The 21,013-nt window shown below is 46.9% G+C and overlaps 1 protein-coding gene across 6 annotated transcripts in view; it reads right to left on the bottom strand.

Moving 5' to 3' along the window:
• The window catches only part of SFMBT1 (Scm like with four mbt domains 1), a 181,206-nt gene that overhangs the window by 86,188 nt on the left and 74,005 nt on the right, over positions 1-21,013 (bottom strand). The window contains exon 2 of one of the 6 annotated variants that reach the window (XM_075939368.1): positions 6,454-6,549. The exons of 4 other annotated variants lie outside the window; for them this stretch is intronic. The gene's annotated coding sequence lies outside the window, so the exon portion shown is untranslated. Of the gene's footprint in view, positions 1-6,453; positions 7,498-21,013 lie in introns of those variants that run through there. One more of the 6 variants, XM_006127577.4, reaches the window with a different exon arrangement.

The raw sequence follows: 21,013 nt of genomic DNA, 5'->3' as shown, positions 1-21,013 counted from the left end.
TTAAAACATTGGTTTTAATTTACAAAAGGCGCCTCTCACACAGAATTGCTGCTGTGTGAAAGGTGTCACCAATGCAAAAACTGGAGAGACAGGTCTATGGCTTCCGAGGCAAAGACCTGCAATATGTTCTCTCGGGATTTTGAAAGATGTGAGGGACAAATGCTGAGCATGTGTATATGCTTGTTGGTGGGGAAAATGTTAGGACCAAATGCATCTCTAGTACAATTTCAATAAGTTGATGGAGTTACACTCAGGATCAATTAGACCCAAAATCTAAAAGATACTTGTACATATTTTTATGGCGCAATGGGGATAGAACAGGTCACTGAAGCCTCTGAAATTTAGATGATTTATGATCAAATCTGAAACAGCGTTCCCCCCGCATCCAAAACAGAGTCTGAATATTAGTTTCCATGCAGAGCCCTTCTAACTACTAGGGTTGCCAGGTGCCTGGTATTCTACCGGACAGTCCAGTTTTTGCGCCCTCTGTCTGGTAAAAAAAACCCAGAAAATACCGGACATGTGCAATGTCCGGTATTTTCTGTTTTTCCGGCTGGGCGCCGGACGGAAGCCTGGTGGAGGCAGGGGGAGTGGCTGGGAGGAGGGGCTACGGTCGGCACTGGGAGCCTGTGGTCACGTGCAAAAGCTTGGAGAGGGAGGCGGGAGTGGCTGGGACTCCCAGCCACTCCCTCCACCCAGCTTCTGCATGCAACCGCAGGCTCCCAGCGCCAATTGTGGCCCCGCCACTCAGCTGGGAGCCTGTGGCTGGCTCGACAAATTTTTAGCCCGTGTGTTCAGCATTTTTGGGGAGACCATCTGGCAACCCTACTAACTACACACTGGCTTCCACAACCCTCTTCCCACAGCAGAGCGCTCCAGACCAACTTGACACCAACACAATCTTCAACCATAAACCTCATTTTTATCAGTCAATGTCTATGCCAAGCCATGCATCTGAGAACTGGGAGACAAACAAAACTCTAGAACGAATTTCCAATCAATAAGGCAACAAATAAAACCTGTACATAGGAAAACCCAAGTCTGAGCAATGGCAAGTCCTAAACCAAGTGTTTCAGTCAATAAGAACTAAAGGGATAAGAGAGCAAAACACAGAAAGGAAAATTTGCCCTTTGTAACAACTGCTTCTATTTAAAGGGCTCGTGCCCACCAGGCGGCTGCCAGGCAACGCAGCCGCAGAGAAGGCACAAGTCCTTTAAACAGAAGCAGTTGAAAAGGCTTGCGCATCCTGGGTCCCAGAAAACGCATTAGGGGGCGGGGCCAGAAGCTGCTGCGCAGGCTGGATGAAAGAGCTAAGCAGGCCTGATCCAGCCCACTGACAGGCTCTTACTCAGCCCTGCTCTACAGCAAGCTAGATTTGGAACCTTTTGCAACAAAGGTTGCAAAGCTCATTTTATGTAGATCACAGTTGCTTGTAGTTGCCCTGTATGTTTAAATCTTAGCATTATTTTAATACTAGGTGTTAAAGGGGGCCACTTCCCAAGGGATTTCCCTTGCTTTGCTTGCAGTGGTCCTCAGCAATTGATTCTGCCTCTGTATCTAAGGCTGCAAGTACAGATTGAATAAAGCAGTTATGTTTAAGAACATTTTCAAACAAGCTGCGAGTTACCAAAACTGCAGCAAGGAAAGGTTGGTACCAAACCCAAATTTAAACCAGCAGGATCTGCTAAATAAAAACAAGCCTGGAAAGAAGTGCCTGCATTGCAGAACACAAAGACACTAAAAGCATCATAGCACACAATGCTCAGTCAAGCTTAAGATAGTGGGAAATGTTGGCTATCACTTGTCAACTTGTTCCAAATTGCACTTCCTCCCCTGGAGAGGCACATTAAAAATGTGTTTTAATGGTAAGTGATAGAACCCCAACAGCACTAAGGACCAAATCAGATGGTCACATCTATACCACAGGTTATGGTAAATAGTAACTAGAGAGAACCAACAAGCTTGTTGGGACAGATTTCATTTTAGGGCATGTCTACAGGTGGAATGATTCTAGCACAGCTACTCCTGATGTGTGAACACATTTATTCCATTATAAGAAAAGTCTCAGAGGGGTAGCTGTGTTAGTCTGTAACTTTAAAAATAATGAGTAGTCCTGTGGCAGGCACCTTAGAGTATGTCTACACTTGCACTCTAGTTTGAGCTAGGGATGCAAATGTAGGCATTCGAAATAGTAAATGAAGCCGGGATTTAAATATCCCGTGCTTCATTAGCATAATCTTGGCTGCATGCTGTTTTGAAAGTGAAAATGCACTCCTGGCCATGTGCATTAGTTTGAATCAAACCCCTTGGTTCGAACTAACGTTACTAAGGAGATTTTCCCTCAGCAGTATCTATAGGGGACCGTTCCCCATCATCCCTGGAGTGCTGCACTATATGGGGCACTCCTGGGCCCCTTTTTCTCCAGTTTTTTCTTGCCAGAAACTCTGATAAAGAGGAAGAAGATGGGAGGGGTATGTTGAATATACATGAGCAACACATCTCGAAGAATACCAAATACAGAAGTCTTTTCTTTGAGTGATAGCTCATGTCCATTTGGCAGAGGTGACTCCGAGTAGTATCTGTGGAAGAGGGTAGGAGTTTAGGAGAAAAATTAAACACGCAGAAGACACCACGGAACCGCCAAATGCTGCATCTCCTCTGGCTTGCTGCTGATTGTGTAATGGGATGTAAACGTGTGGACCGGAGATCATGTTGCAGTCTTACAGGTGTCTGTGGCTGGGACTTTGGCCAGGAAGGCAGCTGAAGAGGCTTGTGCCCTGGAGGAATGTGCGCTGACAAGCGGCGGAGGTTGGACACCCTCCAGCCATAGCATGTTCTGATGAAAGTGAGCCCCCTGGAAATTCGCTATGAATAAACTAGGGAAGTTAACTGTCATGTATTTGTGTAAACGTGTAACGGTTGGAAATTTTAGCAATTACACATTTACACGCCGGGGGTGGAGGGGGATGCAGGAGCCAGTGGTCGGGGGGGGGGGGGCAGGAGATGGCTTAAAAGCCATCTCCCCACACATGCTGGCTCCCACCTGGCTCCCACCCCCCGGCTGCCTCTATGGGAGGCAGCAGCGCGGCGGGGGGAGGGGGAGTGGGAAGAACCCAGCAGGAGCCAATACACGTGGGGAGCCAGCTTGAAAGCTGGCTTTCTGGGTATGCTCTGGCTCCGTGGAGCTGCCTGCCTTCCCCCACGCTGCTGCCTCCCACAGAAGCAGCAGCATGGGGGCCAAGAGGCTCCACAGGGGCTGGTGCTAGTGAAGAGCCAGCTCCCGCTTGCCCTGCCCCCCGCTGCCTTGTCTCTCCCTGACAGAATATGCAGGGCTATGGGGTACTCTTCTGAGCGATCTCGCTACCGCATGAGCGCATCATGTGCCCAGTGACTGCGGCCCCGCTGAAGGATTCCCCCTGTGCTGGGGCCCTGGCACTGGCAGCATCAGGAAAACCAGCACGGCAATAACATCCTGCACCGCCGGAAATGCCTCAGAGACGGTGGTGGGGAGCCCTGAGGGTCAACCCACTCTGGCTGGGGAGCCTCGGTCTGGTGCTTTGTCCTTATCAGATGCTGGCTTGGGCCTTCTTTTGTGCAGGCTGCAGAACTTGTCTTTGCCCAGCTCCCTAGCTTGCTTTGTCAGGACTAGCGATGACTCTCAGTGCGGAGATATCCCCAACACCAGGGCGCACTACACACGGTGGCACCGCCCACTTGCTGCCGAGTCTGACTGTTGGTCTTGGGGAGCCAAAGCCAACTCCATCAGCACTGCCTTCAGCCTCGTACCTCTGTCTGTCAAGATCCTGGGATGGAAGAACCTCCATATGTGGCACTTCATGCTGATATGACACCCCCCCCCCCAAGTAGTTGAGGCAGTTGTGAGGGTCGCTAACAGGCATAGGCCTGCGACAGCTAACACAGTGTTAAAACCTGGGCTGAGTCCCAGCGGGGGGACTAACAACTATTACAGACTTACTTATAATTGAAAAAGGAGGGAATTTACAAAGGCACAGTACATAAATAGCTGTATCGTTACTGGCTGCAAGAAGGAACTGGGAGGGAGAGGCCCAGGAGTGCCCTATATAGCATGGCGTGTACCTGCCACTCCAGGGGTCGCAGTAGACTTGGCCCCCTATGCTGAGGGAAAATCTTTCAACACTGGTGCATGTGGCAAGCACACACACCTGCGCTGAAGGGACATGAGTTACCACTCAAAGAAAAATGATTTATTCTGAAACTTACTCCATAAGAAGAGCACCTTATTCTGAATTAAAATAATCCACTTCTTAGCTGGGTTAAAATTAGTTTAGAATAATGCACTCTTAGGCCAAAATAGGAGCTTTTCACACATGGAGTTTTACGGTAATACCCTACATTATTCCAAATTAATTTCCATGTTTAGACAAGCACTTACTCAAATCGTGGCATATATGGACAGTTGTAAACATGATTGCTGGTATCTATGACAATTTTCCAGTATGCACCCAAAAGGAGGTGGAGCCCTAGGAAAATCTACAGAGCAGGGGTAGGCAAAAATCAGGCCTCAGGAACGGATCCAGCACGCCAAGTTGGGGAAGTGAGGAAACAGATTGATAGAGCCAGACAAGTACTCAGATGTCACCTACTTCAATAAATGCCCAACAAGGAAAATAACAGAACACCACTGGTCATCACCAACAGCCACCAACTTAAAACCCTCCAGTGCACCATTGAAAATCTACAACCTACCCTGGAAAACAATCCCTCTCTCTCACAGACCTTGGTAGACAGGCCAATCCTTGCCTACAGATGGCCACTCGCCCACCCAACCTGAATCAAATACTCACCAACAGTCACACACCACACCTCAGACACATTCACCCAGGTACCTACCCCTGCAACAAACCCCATTGCCAATTCTGTCCACGTATCTATACAAGTGATACCATCACAGGACTTAACCATGTAAGCCACAACAACATAAGGGGTTCATGTAACTCTACATCCATTATGTGATATCAAGTGCCAGCAATGCCCCTCTGCCATGTATATATTTGGCCAAACCGGACAGTCTCTGCACCAAAGGATTAATGGATGCAAAGCTGTGAGCACTGCCCCTTTGAAACACTGCCTCGGGCGACTACTTGACCAGTAAATTAACTGTTACTTAACATCCTTAACACAAACCTGGAGGGGAACATTTTAACCTCCCTGGACATTCAATATAGGATTTAAAAGTAGCTACAACAGCATTTTATCTTCCAATTAGAGAGGGAGACAGCTGAACTGGAATTCATTTACAAATTTGACACTATCAACATGGTCTTGAAGAAAGATATTAACTGGTTAACAAAGGCAATTTTCCCCATCTTGGATATTCGTATTTCCACATCAAATGCTATGAAGGGGACACATCCAGCCTGATTTAGGATTAGCTTCATTAACACTGGCCCTATAATTGATAGATAACTGCTTTTGCTGTTATATACATTCTGGATTCTGTAATTTCCACCCCAACTCATCTGATGAAGTGGGTTTTACCCATGAAAGCTCATGACCTATTTTTTTATATCTCAACTTGCTCAGCTCTGTCTCCACATTGTATTATGATACAAAAGGTCATGTGCTGATATCAACATCCTTGCAGCACATTAAGCAACAACTAGGTAAAATTAATTTTAGTAATGAGCAAGGTTGTTAAAGTCAGGTCAGTCTGTCAGTTACCATAATGAGAGTGGATGTACCTGTACCAGAGCTTTTGTATTCTTATTTTAAATGACAAATATTCCCATCAACCACTACATATTTCAGTGGTTAAGCAGTACTTCCAGTTTGTGGATCAAGGCACAGATCCATATGAGTGAAACAGGATAAAAGGAAACACGTATTCCATAATTTTTGCTGCTGGAATTTATAGTTAAGAAAGATGTTCAAAAGATTATAGCATTGGGAAAGTCAGTTTACCTTTCCATAACAAGAAAAAAGTTTCATTCAGTGCAGCTACCACAGTCTGCAACATTAAAAAAAGTAGTTTAAAAATGCAGTTGTTAGAATATATCATCCTTCTTATTCAAACTATTGTAACATAGATCATGTTGGTTTCTTGAACAGCGCAAGTCAACATTATTAATTTATGTCAACGTGTCATCTGTAACATTCCAGTAATTAAATCACTTTTCCATGCCCATAATAAGATCCTTTCGTCAGTGATGCATGTCCTCAGCAGGAGATCCTGCACCACTTTACTGGTCAACTGGGCTATTGCAAGATGAAGCCATGAAGGGCAGCAACAGTCAATGTAATTAACCTAGTGTCTGTGCAGAACCTGTGTCAGCCTAACTCCAGCATCCTAAACAGTGAGTCTCTCATGGAGATGAAGTTAAATCTGTATAGTGGGCAAGTTACATTGGTTGGAACTAAGCTTCAGACTATGTAGTCACAGAGTTAGGTTGAAATAAGGCACTTAACACTGACCTACTCTTGCATAGACCAGGCCACAGTCCCATTTTATCTTTCTTCAACATGAACAGAATCACTGAATGAAGAAGGGTCATAACATGGAGGCCAAATCTGCAACATGAAAAAGCTCAGTTTATACACCTGCAATGAAAAAGAGAAATCAAAAGCAGCATGACAGTCAAAATCCTGCCTATTAATAAGCATATGTTCTCTCCGACCTGTACTATGAGCAGAAATATTGAGTTTCAGGAAAGGAAAGAAGAGCATGAAGGCAAAGGCAAACCTAGCTTGGAAAACAGAGCTCATCAGGTCACAGCCTTACTACAGGGCAAGGCAATCCATTTAGGAACGTGTTTGCTCCCCAGACTTCTGTGTCCCCTGCCTAAATATTCCTTCCAGCAGTTGAATACTAATCATCCCAAGAAAGCAGCAAAACTGCCCAACACCTGCAGATTGCTTTCATTGGATAACAGATTTGTCCAGCTGAACAGCTGCTTTGTAGGAAGAGGCCACTTACTCCAAATTTTGAAAACTCCTTTTGCAAATTATTAAAAATTCACTTCCAAGTTACAGCTTTTAGCAGACAGCTTTTTTGCTTTTTTCTTCATTTTAACTTGGTTAAACCGGTCGTAGGCACACCAATTGATCTCCTTTCTTTAGGGACAGCCCAGTGGAGTTGATACACTGTACAAACCACCATCAGTCCTCCCAATAAGTCACATGCAATAACCTTTCGAAAGCCCTCACACTACGACCATCCTGGAAGACAGTGTAGAAAACTTTGCCCCACAGTCCGGTGCTGCTGTGATTTTGCCTGGTCTTAAACCATAGAGATTATGGCTGCCAGCAACAACTCCTCCAAAATGAACAAGATCAGCTAATAGAAAGCCACAGGTGTTGCTTGCCTCAATCTATCAGATCACATTGCAGTATATCAACATGAAGGCTGTAACCTCAGACAAGGCTGGACAGTTTCTGTCCTAGCAGTAATCTGAATTGTGTCTTAACGGGATCTGTGTTAAAAAAAAAAAAAAATCTTCAAATGCATTCTGCATTCACTGATGATAATTCCAGGGACTGACGATTGCAGACTAATAAAATGTAACTTCCACCAGACAAAATAAACCAAAGCTCAAGAGTTTTCCCTCCCCTCAATTTCTCCCAAACTGACCAATACACATTTGTGATAAAATACTTATTAATGTGATACACAGCGCAAGAAACTGAAGAATTTTTTTTCAAAGGCAATGGTTTACAGTCAGCTATTTGTATGGCATAAACATCAAGATTTTCAAAAACAACTGAAAGTGAACTACAGGCAGTCCCCGGGTTACATGGATCCGACTTACATTGGATCCCTACTTACAAACGGGGTGAGGCAACCCCGCACTAGCTGCTTTCCCCCAGCAGACCAAGGAGACACGAAGCTAGCACCCCCAGCAGACCAGGGAGACGCAGAGCGGCTTTTCTCAGCAGACACCTCAGCTTGAGAATAAAGGACTGAGGAAAGTGAGGTGTGGGAGAATAAAACTGAGCTCTGGAGAAATGTTTGGCTAGAGTTTCCCCTACAATATGTACCAGTTCCGACTTACATACAAATTCAACTTAAGAACAAACCTACAGTCCCTATCTTGTACGTAACCCGGGGGCTGCCTGTACTATCTAAGCATTAAATTGCTTGAAACACAATGTAACAGTTTCTCCTTAAAAAGTAACTAAAAATAAGCCTTTTTACATATTAAAAAGGTAGCTCTAAACTGTAATTTACTCACTTTGGTGTGTTGGAGCTGGAAAAGGAATGCTATAAAACTAAGGATGACCAATGACAGTTCTATTCAGTTACATCCCTATAATTTCAAACTGCAATGGGGTAGCATAGATGTAACAAAGAAGAATGTGTGTTTTGTGACCTTAATCCCTTGTCCTACTGTGGATTTCAGCACCTGGCAGCTGTGAACATCTCCAGTTGTCTTGCAATTTCACACACAGCAGCTGTCTGGTGCCACTGACAGGTGTCTTTGTCGAATATGCGGTTAAGTTGGAAATGCATGTAAGTATAATGCATGTCTTGTTTTAAACACGTATCTGTAGGATATATATAGATATAGATATATTTCACCAGTCTTTCCGAAGGCTCAGGACTAACTTTAATAACTAACACACTCCACTGGGAAGTCTGACAAAGTGCATCTCTTCCCATGCATCTTATGTAGGGCACTAATTTAAATTATTATATTATCTCTCTATCCATCCTCGTTCTTCTCTCTTTGATGTCACCTGCTCTAAAAGAAACTGCTAAGTGGAAAGGACAGCATTGTTACATCTGACACATTTCAGCATGCTTCATAACAGAAACTAATTACTTAAAAACATATTGTACCATGGAATATGAAAAACAGTAACAGCCATACAGAAATAATTTTGTGAGCACTAACATTTCTATCACACTTCCCATTATCTTCCTTTAGCCCCAAATGAATGCTTTGGGAATACATTTCTAAAACAAAAACAACTAGATAAAAAAAATCTGGCTGCACTCAAACAGCACAAAAGATTCAGAAGGAGGTAAACAGGATGGATAGCTAACTAGAAATGTTAACATTCATTATTCAGCTCATTAAGGCTTACATTTATTATTTTAAGCCAAATTTAAAATTCTCAGTATATAATTCACCTCATAAATCACTCTAATGCTTACTCACAATTTGCATTATACTTCGGAAGTGGAATTTCAGCTCCTCTTTTCTTAACTGTCTATGCTACAAGAGAAATCATCTGCCAAATATCTGACCCGATGTAGCTCGACCCTTGACCATCACTAGTCTCCAACTTTTCAGAATTGAGCCCCCCGCTCCCGGGTAGGTGCTGCACGGAGAGAAATGCAGGTCCCACTCTGAATTATTCCTGTTAAGAGGGTATTTTCTGAAAAGACTTTGAAATCTAACAAGCATAGAACCAAATCCTGCAGGCTTCAGCCGGAGAATCTCCCAGCTGCAACATCAACAGGAGTTCTACCTGAGTAAAGGCTGCAGGATTTGGTTTGTGCTGTGTACAAATAGGCATTATTTTTCTTTTCATTATCTACAGTGTCTATTTTTTGCATTTCATCTCTATTTGATCTCTGAAGTACTGAGCTCGCTATTAAATCCTGGACTTCTGCCAAAGCAGCATTGTAGGCTGAAGGCCCAGTTACAGCTTTCATTTTTTAATTCCTCATGCACTATCATAATGCTAGAAGGATGGATAAAAATCATTTTAAAAGATCAATTACTTAAGTACAAATTGTTTAAAATTAAAATTTGAAATTAAGACAACCTAGAGGTTACTATAATTTCTTAAAATAATTCAATAGTAAGCTATACATGTTTGCTGACACCACTAACCACCCGCAAATCAAGTCAAGTGTTACATCAGTTTTTGATGGCAGCCTTTTCTGCAGATACTCAGTGAATATTTTTGTCATTGAGTTTATTCAGCTAGTTCAGTTCAAAGTTGAAAAAAGCAGGAAAGGGTGTTTCCTCTTTCAATCTATGAATGAATATTCGAAAAGCCTGAAGTGCATGTCCAGGGTCAGTCCAATTCACTAATCTATTTATTTTAGAGTGTGTGTGTCTGGGAATATATCTTCAAGTCCATTTGTTCAAGTTCTCCTAAATTACAAGAGCTAGGATCACCAAATTCAGTAAGCAGCTTCCTCTTCTCCTAAATTAAAACAAGGTTAGGGTTCGGTGGTACCAACACACCCAGAAGCCATGGAAAAAGGACAGTCTTCCATAACATGCAAAGGGAGGGGCTACTGTTCAGAGGGACACGATCTGAGAATAGTCACTGCGGGCAGCAAGCCCACAGGGGAGAGCTATCCCGCAGTGTCCACTGGGGGCAGGCGTCCCACCAAAGGAGTGGCCAGCAGGGCTGGAGCTTCGCCGTATTTCCTGCCAGCACACCAGTAAGTAACCCCTCTACCTCAAACTCTTTCCCCACCACCCAGCCCTTGGCTGCAGTACCAGAGGACGGGGGAGAGAACAGGCCCTGGGCAGTCTGGGGAAGTGGCCTGGGCACAGGGGCTACTGGGAGAGAGAACAGGGCTCTGACCCCCAGTCTCTTGCATCCCCCCACCACATCCCCAAATCCCTGCCCTGAAGGGCCCAGGTAATGCCGAATAAATCTGCTATTTACAAATACTTCATGTTATTTACTAGGTTAAATGATCAAATATACAAACAGCCTTTAAACAAGTTAACTGGATTTAATTTCCATCCAAATACAGTTTGACAGAAATAGTAAGTAAGAAATTAATATGGGTTGAACTTCTCTAGTCCAGAACTCTGGGGATCTGACTGGTGCCACGCCAGAGAATTTGCCAGACCACGGGAGGTCACTATTGTCTAGCAGCGTTACCAACACTTCCACTGCTTACAGGGCCGTGAGAAGACATGTAGGGGTAAATTAGAGCTAAATAACAGCACAGAACACGGAGAGCCAGGACTGGTGGCTGTAAAACTTTATGGGACCGTGAGTAACTTGACCACACCCGATAAGTGGACAACCAGCTAACTAAAATCATGCCGGACCATGGATGTTGCCAAACCAGAAAGAGATGGACTAGAGAGGTTCAACTTGTACGCTATTAAATAGACAATATTTATCCCATTCATTATACTGAAAAGGTACAGGTCCTTAATTTTTATGTAAGGCAACCTGTACAATTGAATAGTGATATATAGAGTACCCTCCTTTAGCAAAAAGACACAAAATTATAGTAAAGGCTAGATTTAGTCATAAATCAACATCTTTTAATAGTTACTAGCCCTCGAAAAAAATCAATCTAAGAGGACTAAACCGTACTAACTTAAGAATACAAACCGTTATGAATGTTTCTATATCTTATTGGAGGATCCTATTTTTCTAGCATCATTTCTTGCATCATCAACAGTGAATACTGACTTTATGAGATCTCAACTTCGGTCATTAATGTTACAAGCATTCCGACTGATGGAACATGTACAGATAAGACAGGAAACGTCTTACTGTGTGTGGTATAACACTTAGTACAAAGAAGCCCTGATCAGATAGTCTGACACCAAGACACTAACACCAAAACAATACCATAATAGAAAACAAGACTGCCTTTACCCCCACTAGTCCCGTCCCTTCAACCCCCGCCTTGTTCTCAAGCAGCTTTGAGACCAAACAACTAACACCTTCAGACTTGTTAGAGTTAGTACCAACACTACTTCTCAAAGTCTCAAACTCCAACTTTGAAACATAATGAAGTATTAATCCAGGCCTGGGCGAAATGCAGCTCGTGGGCCGAATCTGGCCTGCCAAGCCACCACATCTGGCTCCTGGACACAGCGGGGAGCTCCAGGCAGGTTCCCTGCTTCCCCGCACACCACTCAGAAAAGCGGCTGCAGGACCATTTCTCTTTCAAAACTGTGATCCCAGACGGAGTAGGGTAAGCTTAAGGCACTGCCTCCACCCCCAGCACAATCCCACTGACTAGCTTTAGCTCTGCAGGAAGGCAGGCTGGTTGGGCTGCTGGCCAGTAAGTCTCCTGGCCAGAGCCTGCCTCTGGCACTCCAGCCCCTCCCTTCCCCAACTCTCCACCCCCCCACTCAACATACTCACCCTCTCTGCCCCCCACCTGCACCCATATCCCCTCCCAGATCTGGCACCCCAATCCCTTGCCCCGGATTCCAATCCCCTCTTATCCTAGGTCACAAAGCAAACTCCTGCACCACAGTCCCCTGTCCTAGGTCACAACTGCCTCCTTCACCCAACCTCCATCTCAGACCCCATTCTCTCTCCCCTGCACCCCAATCCCTTTCCCCAAGCTCCCTTCTGCACCCAGCCTCTGTCCCAGACCCCGCACCTCCTACATTAATGCCATGGAAGAGTGCAGCCCTTGACCATTTTCCAAAATATTGGAGTGCTCCCGCCCCCCCCGTCAAAAATTATTGCCCACCCCCCGTATTAGTCCCTGCATCACCACTTCTATAATATTGAAGGTCATACTGGGGGGGGAGGGGAAGCAAGTCACTAATCAGAGTAACTTTACTTTAAAGCACACATGAAGCTCATTATTCACTCCTTCCTCTGCATAGCTATGTTGACATGCTTTACTTGCAGAACAATTAAATACATTAATATTCAAAATTTTGATTCTGATGAGTCCTGTGCTGATGCAGTCATACGAAATTCCTTCTCACATTCAAATGTGGTTGCACAACCTAATTAAGCTTAGTCAAGATAATACTGGAGTAGGAATAAAATTAAGATAGATATTTTCTTTTCTCCACTGTTCCACTGTAACTCTTCAAAAGCAAACATAGAAATTACTTATGACAGTCATAGCAGCATCAGAGGAGACCCTGACCAACCACTAGAGTTGCCAGGTGTCCAATTTTGAACCGGACAGTCTGGTATTTTCTAAAAGTTAGTTTTATTATTATGAGCATCAGTACATAGTATCAGTACTGGCTGACGGGAAGCAGGGCTGGCCAGGACAGGGTCGGGGGGAATGGGGCTGGCCCAGGCACATGCAGATCCCGGGGTGCTGCTCGTCCTGCACATGGTCCCAGCGGGGCGCATGGGTGAATCCAGTCCCGGAGATTCCATCCCACCCTGGCCCCGGCCTCCTCCTCTACTGTGTGAGTGTGTCTATCAGCCAGGCAGTACGCAACTACGCAGTAGAGAGGAGGGGGCTGGGACCCAGGCAGGATGGAACCTCCAGGACTGGATTCGCCCATGCGCCCCGCCGGGACCATGTGCAGGACGAGCAGCACCCCGGGAGCTGCGTGTGCCCGGGCCAGCCCTGCTCCTCCCACCCCCGTCCTGGCCAGCCCTGCTTCCCGCCGGCCGGTTCTTCCCCCCCGATCTGAGATCAAATGTGTCCAGTATTTTTTTTAAGCCATCTGATAACCCTACCAACCACTCAAATTTTACTGAGAGTAACCCACAGGAAAAGGTACAAATGTTAGCTGTTTCTTATACATGAAACTTCTAACATTGTAGATAGTTGATTTGTACACAAGATAGAAAGCAGACACCAATAATTAAAGAAATGAAATGGGCAGGATTTATTCTTACAAAAAGATGGGCATCAGATACAGAAATAAAGGGAATAAAATAGATGTGCAGGAAATGTAGGAATACAGTTCTACAACATGCTGCTGACTTGTTTTTAGCAAGTCCATCAAACACAGGAAGCAGTTCCATTTCTTTCTATTCTTGTCGGTCGCTTATATAGTATGTATTTGTTATAGCAACCATCACGATAAAATCATGTACTGGCTGTGCTGCAGCAAATCCAAACTATTTCCCCAATACCATAATCTTTATAAACACAAGCCCCTGAAATATTTCCATCAGTACTTTGTCATCTCCTTGGAATATCTGAAACTGGTTTGATAATCTGAATAGTAACTTCCTATTTCATAATGAAAACACCCGATACTGGTTTCTGTACGGATTTTCATTTATATTTTGTGAGCACTTCTTTCCTCCACAGAATAGTAAAAGAGCATGATTATAATCTATAAAAATCAAGTTTCAATGTAACTTTTAAAGTATAAGAACACCACATGGAGGGTATTTGTACTCATTTATTTTTATACACATCTATACAGTATCCTATTTTAAATTAATGTAACACAAAGTGTTTATAAGTGCCACTGCCCTCTGCTGGTTATAATCAGAACTACTGATTGAGCAGTATGGTGCCTATATATATATGTCCTGCTATGTCAAGCAGTAGAATCCTTTGCTTTTGAAATAGGCAGAGATGCATTCAACCTGCCACTCTCATGACACACTGAATGACTTCATGTGCAGGAGCACTGTGACAAAATGGCTGTGGATGTTACAATATGATGTTAGCTTTTATCACTTAAGCTCTAAAGAGACAGCCACATTTAAAATGAGAGAATAAGAGCCTGGAAGGGCTTAAACTACTAGACTTTAAGAAATAAGTGCAGGTATTAGGGACCGGTACCCTGTGAAGGTGCTGCCTCTTTAGTCTTATCTGCTGCCATGCCAACTGGAAGATAGGTAGTACTGGCAAATGCTACTCTCTGGTAGTTATAAAGGCGGGAAAAAACCCACACAATTGCTGCTGTCACATTTTTAAAGGATTGAGAAGTGAGCTGTACAGGTATGTCTACACTAGGAAATTATTTCAAAATAACTTATTTTGAAATAACTCCCGAAATAACAATTTCAAAATAGCATGTCCACGCTACAGGGAAGCTTCAAAATTAGTCTAAGGCAGGCTCCCTTAATGTGGACGTGTGACCTCAAATTCGAGCCCTAGGAAGCACTGGGGAGTAATTACTTTGAATGACTCTTGGGTGTAGTTATGTCGAAATAGCAGCAGTGGAGCATCCACACAACTGGTACTTTCAAATAACCCTTGTGGAAAGCAGGCGCGATTTCAAAATAACCAGCCACTTTTCAAAACAATAGGTTTGGTTGTGAATCCACCACAGGACAGATTTGAACTTGAGACCTCCGGAGCTTAGTACAGGAGCCTCTCCAGCTTGAGCTATGAAGCCAGCTGACTCTGACCTTATGCTGTGGAACTCCCTTTCTCTTATCTCTTGCTGTAAGTGGTCTAAGTGCCACTAAGTAGGACAGCGAACCACACTAGGGCTATGTCTCATGGCTTGGCTTCGTGAACGAAGATCTAGGAAGGAAATCCACATCTTCTGCAGGCACGCTGGTGGCTGACGAGGCCTATGCCGGACAGGCAGGTCCTGCCACAACGGCTGCAAATATAGGTCTGATCCGGGATAGGTGCTGAGGGGTCACGGTTCTTCTTCCTTCTCCTTTTGTCCTCCATACAGGCCCTGCGGGTATCTTCAAAGAAGGAGGTGGCCTGGTGGACCGTGTGCCGCCAGGAGTTGTGATCAGCTGCTTGTGTTGCCCACTGACGGTGATCGATACAGCAAGCTTTGAGGGACTTCTTCAGGGAGTCTTTGTACCGCTTTCATGGTGCCCCTATGTCGCGGTAGCCAGAGGACAGTTCCCCATACAGCACGGTCTTGGGTAGGCGGTGGTTCTCCATCCTGGCGATGTGCCCTGCCCAGCAAAGCTGTATCTTGAGGACCATGGCCTCGATGCTAGTGACCTCCGCTAACTCGAGGACTTCAGTGTTGGCGACGAAGTCACTCCAATGAATATTGAGGATTGTGCGGAGGCAGCGCTGATGGAAATGCTCGAGGAGACTCAGGTGACGACGGTACGTGACCCAGGACTCAGCGCCATACAAGAGAGTGGTCAGCACAACAGCTTTGTAGACGCTGACCTTTGTGTCTCTTTTGAGGTTGCTGTTGTTCCAGACACGTTTGTATAGTCTGCCGAATGCACTGTTTGCCTTGGCCAGCCTGTTATCAACTTCTTTGTCGATCTTGGCGTCAGACGAGATAACGCACCCCAAGTAGCTGAACTGGTGGACAACTTTCAGTTCTGTTTGTTCAATGAAGATGCTTGGTGGATGGTGCTCCTTGTGGGGTGCGGGCTGATGAAGAACTTCAGTCTTCTTCAGGCTGACTTCAAGACCGAAGATCTGAGCAGTTTTTGCGAAACAAGACGTAATTCGCTGCATAGGTGCCTCTGTGTGAGCAAGGAGGGCGGCATCATCAGCCAACAGCAGCTCCCTGATCAATTTCTCCATGGTCTTTGTGTGGGCCTGCAAACGCCTCAGGTTGAACAGGCTCCCGTCGAGACGAAAACGGATGTATACGCCATCAGCGTCATCGAGGTCCTCTGTGACCTGCTGGAGCATCATGCTGAACAAAATGGTGAACAGCTGGAGCATCATGCTGAACAAAATGGTGAATAGTGTGGGAGTAAGAACACAGCCCTGTTTCACGCTGTTTGCAATAGGGAAAGGCTGCGAGAGGTCGCTGCTATGTCTGACTTGTCCAAGCTGGTCTTCATGAAGCTGGATGATCATGGTGAGGAACTTCGGTGAGCAGCCTAGTTTTTCCAGGATTTTCCAAAGTCCCTGCCTGCTCACGGTGTCAAACGCTTTTGTCAGGTCCACAAACGTGACGTACAATGCTTTGTTTTGCTCCCAGCACTTCTCCTGAATCTGCCTCAGGACAAACACCATGTCTGTGGTTCCCCGGTTGGCTCTGAAGCCACACTGTGTCTCTGGGAGGTGATCTTCTGCTATCGCGGGTACCAGTCTATTCAGCAGTACTCTTGCGAGGATTTTGCCGGCGACGGACAGAAGTGTTTTGCCGCGATAATTGGAACAGTCTGACTTCTCCACTTTGTTCTTGTACAGGGTGATGATGACTGCATCCTTGAGGTCATGAGGGAGTTTACCCTGCTCCCAGCAGCAGACAAAGAATTCATGGAGTTTGGTGTACAGTGCTGGGCCTCCGTTCTTCCATACCTCAGGAGGGATGCCATCAACTCCTGCAGCTTTACCACTCTTCAGCTGTTCAATGGCTTCCTCAGTCTCTTGTAATGTTGGTGCCACATCCAATTCAGTTTTCACTGGTTGTTGTGGGATGCGGTCAATTGCTGGTTCTTGAACTGAGCGGCTAGCATTGAAGAGGGTGTAGAAGTGCTCAGACCAGTGGTTCAGGATAGAGTCCTTTTCGGTGAGCAGTTCTTTCCCGTCTGCACTCCGCAAGGGGCTCAGGATTTGGTACGAGGGGCCATATACCGCTTTTAGAGCTTCGTAGAATCCCCTGTAGTCACCAGTATCAGCGCAAAGCTGAGTTCTTACTGCGAGGCTGGTCCACCACTCGTTCTGAATCTCTTGAAGCTTGCGCTGGAAAGTGCTGCATTCCAGGCGGAAGACTGCTTTTTTGTGCGGGCAGGATGGTTGGGCCAGGTAGGCCTGGTGTGCTGACCTCTTCTTTGACAACAGCTCTTGGACTTCTAAGTTGTTCTCATCGAACCAATCCCTGTTCTTCTTCATGGAGAATCCGAGGATATCTTCAGATGTTTGCAGAACAACGGTTTTGATCAATCCCACAGCACTTCTGGAGCCGGAGGCGAGTCTGCTAGGCAGCTCGGTTCCTCTAGCCTAGATCGTAGGCTCTCCTGGAAAACCGCCTTGACCGCAGCAGACTGAAGGCTGCAGACTTTGAGCTTCTTCCTCGGGGCGCCACCTTTCCTTGGTTTGGGCTCAAAGTGGAAGCTGAGTTTGCAGCGGACAAGGTGGTGGTCTGTGTGACACTCGGCACTGGGCATTACCCTGGTGTGAAAGACATCTTTTAGATCATGCTGGCGCACTAGGATATAGTCTATGAGATGCCAGTGTTTTGACCGAAGGTGCATCCAGGTTGTCTTCAGACTGTCTTTCTGCTGGAAGATAGTGTTGGTGATGGAAAGCTGCTGTTCCGCGCAGAGTTCAAGTAACAAGCGTCCATTATCGTTGCAGCTGCCCGCACCATGCCTTCCAAGTACACCTTTCCAGGTTTCCGAGTCTCTGCCCACTCTGGCGTTGAAGTCGCCCAGGATGACAATCTTGTCATCAGCTGAAACATCCTGCAGAAGGCTGCATAGGTCGGAGTAAAACATGTCTTTGTCAGCAGGGTCTGCCTGGAGAGTTGAAGCATACACACTAAACAGTGTGGCGTGTTGCTGGTCACGAAGTGGTAGACGCATTGAGATGATGCAGTCAGAGTGGCCAGTTGGCAGGCTTGCAAGCTTGATAGCGATGGAGTCCCTGATCGTGAAGCTGACACCTGAAAGGCATCTCTCTGTCACTGGTTTGCCTGACCAGTAGAGGGTGTAACCTGCGCCATGCTCTCTTAGACTGCCTTCCTCTGAAAAGCGGATTTCGCTGAGTGCAACGATGTCAACATCCAGCCTAGTGAGTTCATGCGCAATTAAAGCAGATCGTCGCTCAGGTCGAGTGCTGTCGGCTGAGTCTAACATGGTTCTGATGTTCCAGCATGCGAGTTTAAGTCCTTTCCCACCTTTTAAGGCGAGTGGGATGCGTCGTTGATTCTTTAATATAGTTCTACCGCATATGGAGATGCCCGTTGACCACGGTAAGCCAACTTGGGGAGGAGGAGACGAGCTTTGTTTAGGCCACCTTTTCTAGGCCCCTCTCCGTATGGAGCAAGCAGTGCTATCCCTAGAAAAGGCTGCTTGGTCGCTCAGGGTGCTGCCGAGTGATGTCGTCGTCTCCAGGTCATCATCAGACGACCACTAGCGCCTGAGCCGCCTGCATGCAGGATTGAGACTGCGGCTGCCAGTGTCATCTTACACCTGCTGAGTTCGCCCCTTTCCCATCGCTACAGGACTTAGTGAGACCGGAGGGAGTAGACGTGAGTATTTCCTTCTTGCTTGTGCAAAGGAGCTTTCAAGTGGAGTACAGTGTGCGCAGAACTGGCTCCACCCTTTAAACCTGGTGTTCAGCTGCCATGGCCTAGCAAGCTGGGACGGTGACAGCGAGGTCCTCGGGCCATAGGTTTTACATCAGAGTTGCCTTCTCCTAGGCAGAGGGCCTTCCAGGGCTGAAGAGATCCACCTTCCCTGCTATTTCAAACCATAGCTGGTAGGCCACAGCTGCAATCCACAATAATGAAGTGGCGCGCCTTGGTCCCGAACACTTGGCCGTTGGGTCCTAATGAAACCCTTCCGCCCTGGCCGGTGACTCCGTCATGGGAGTTCATTCGCCCAGTGATGCAGTGAAAACATCACCCCCATATGTCATTTAGCCTGCCAGCTGAAACGGTTTACCGGGGTGTGGTACTAGGAGCCAGACGTGAGAGATTTAGAAGATGGATGAGGACCAGTGCTTCCGTCCGCTCAAAAATTGAGTGCAGCTACCAGAAAACAAAGATACTACCTCTACCCAGAGCTCCCTCTACCCATAGTCTACACTATGGAGTTTTCCCCAGGATACCTCCAGTATCCCAGAAACACTCTGCCGCATCCAGGGGACGCATCCACTTTTTCGGATCAGTTTCCGAAAAAGCGGGCACGTTCTTTTGGAAGCCCTGTATTCCTCATTTTATGAGGAATAAGGGCTCTTCCAAAAGGGGAGGTTTTTCCCCACATTTGGTCCCGTGTAGACAGGCCAAATGTCAGAAAAGCATCTTCCGAAAAAGAAATCGGAAAAAGGTACGCAAATTGCGGTTTGCAATTTGCGTACCTTTTTCCAAAAATAATCTGCAGTGTAGACATGGCCTAGGTGTGTAGGTTACAGATGCTCTGCTTGTTATTTCAAAGTAACCCCCCTTATTTTTAAAATAACTTCCTAGTACAGGCAGTCCCCGACTTACGCGGATCCGACTTACGTCGGATCCGCACTTACGAACGGAGCTTTCTCGCCCCGGAAGTCGGGGCGAGAAAGCCCCGTTCGTAAGCTGCTCCGGTGCCCCTGGTCTGCTGGAGACCGTCTCCAGCAGACCAGGGGCACCGGGCGGGTTCCCGCGCTTCTGAGGCTTTGCCAGAGCAAAGCCTCAGAAGCGCAGGAACCGCTGCTGCTGCCCCTTGAGACCCGGTGCCTGTGGTCTGCTGGGGACGGTCCCCAGCGGACCACAGGCACCCGGACTGAAGCCGCAGCCGCGGGGGGGTCCCGCGCCTCTGAGGCTTTGCCAGAGCAAAGCCTCAGAGGCGCGGGGAACCGCCGCTGCTGCCACTTTGACTGAAGCAGCAGCAGCGGCGGTTCCCTGCGCCTCTGAGGCTTTGCTCTGGCAAAGCCTCAGAGGCGCGGGACCCCCCGCGGCTGCGGCTTCAGTCCGGGTGCCTGTGGTCTGCTGGGGACCGTCCCCAGCAGACCACAGGCACCCAGACTGAAGCCGCAGCCGTGGCGGGGTCCCTCGCCTCTGAGGCTTTGCCAGAGCAAAGCCTCAGAGGCGCGGCACCCCGCTGCCACTGCGGCTCTGCTCCCCGTGTCCCTGGTCTGCTGGGGGGGGGGGGGCGCAGCTAGTGTGCTCCCCCCCCCAGCAGACCAGGCTTTTGTTTTGGACTCTGGGGCAGAGCAGCTGGGGCGCTGCCGATTGGTCCTGCAGCGCCCATGGGCACTACTGGACCAACCCGGCAGCACCCCAGCTGCTCTGCCCCAGGTCCTGATTCAGCCGCTGCTGGTCAGTTTCAGCAGCGGCTGAATCAGGACGTCTGGGGCAGAGCAGATGGGGTGCTGCTGGGTTGGTCCAGTAGCACCCCAGCTGCTCTGCCCCAGGCGTCCCCAAGTCAGCTTCTGCTGAAACTGACCAGCGCTGACTACAGGAAGCCCCAGGCAGAGTTGCTCTGCCCCGGGCTTCCTGGAATCAGCTGCTGATCAGTTTGAGCAGCAGCTGACTTGGGACGCCTGTGGTTCTTAAGTTGATTCTGTATGTAAGTCAGAACTGGCGGTCAGTTTCAGCAGTGTCTGAATCTGGACGCCAGTTCCGACTTACATACAGATTCAACTTAAGAACAAACCTACAGTCTCTATCTTGTACGTAACCCGGGGACTGCCTGTATAGACAAGGACTAAGGGCCTGGCCTGTCTACACAACAGGGCTAATGTCAAAATAAGTAATGCAACTTCAGCTACTTCAACTGCATAGCTTAAGTCAAAATAGCTTATTTTGGCTTTTGGCATTGTCTACACAGC

This window comes from Pelodiscus sinensis, chromosome 11 (assembly GCF_049634645.1).
Source record: "Pelodiscus sinensis isolate JC-2024 chromosome 11, ASM4963464v1, whole genome shotgun sequence".
NCBI lineage: Eukaryota > Metazoa > Chordata > Testudines > Trionychidae > Pelodiscus > Pelodiscus sinensis.
The sequence above is the reverse complement of the archived record's forward strand: the minus strand, read 5'-3'. Positions and strand labels throughout refer to the sequence as shown.